The 492-nt window shown below is 32.5% G+C and overlaps 1 protein-coding gene across 1 annotated transcript in view; it reads right to left on the bottom strand.

Annotated features, from left to right (window-relative positions):
* LOC119589344 (carbonic anhydrase 1-like) overlaps positions 1 to 492 on the bottom strand; it is a 35,215-nt gene that overhangs the window by 18,024 nt on the left and 16,699 nt on the right. The gene's annotated exons all lie outside the window — the stretch shown is intronic.

The following is a 492-nucleotide window of genomic DNA, read 5'->3' as shown; positions in this document are numbered from 1 at the left end:
CGATACTATTTCCCTCCCAAGCAGGGGGAAGCCCGCTTTCCCGTTATTTTTCCCTCAGTAAGTTTGCAAAAAAAGTGAAATTTCCCACCCCCTTTACTGACTTACGTTATAAATAAAATGTCGGGTGCCTTTTTTCTGAATTCATTTTTAATGAAGCAACCCTATTTTGGGTTTCCCCCTTTTTTTGGATAGCAAGGCAGTATAAACATTAACATTTGAGTTTTGTTTTGATTTTATATATCTCCAATAACGACTTAATATTTTTATCAAAGTTTGATACCTGATTACACACACGAAGGTATCCATGAAATAAAAACGTTTTCATAGCTAACTTTTTTAAAAAGTTTTTCCCCAAATTTTTTTTACATTTAAAAGTTGGCGGGGGCCCCAAAATGTTTTCCTCTGCTAAAAAATTATATTTTTATTTTTTGTCGCAAAATTTATTTGAAAAATGTACATTTTTGCAGAGAAAGGTTTTTAGGTAGCCTTTTG

The sequence above is a fragment of the Penaeus monodon genome, chromosome 25 (genome assembly GCF_015228065.2).
Source record: "Penaeus monodon isolate SGIC_2016 chromosome 25, NSTDA_Pmon_1, whole genome shotgun sequence".
Classification (NCBI taxonomy): Eukaryota; Metazoa; Arthropoda; class Malacostraca; order Decapoda; family Penaeidae; genus Penaeus; species Penaeus monodon.
The sequence above is the reverse complement of the archived record's forward strand: the minus strand, read 5'-3'. Positions and strand labels throughout refer to the sequence as shown.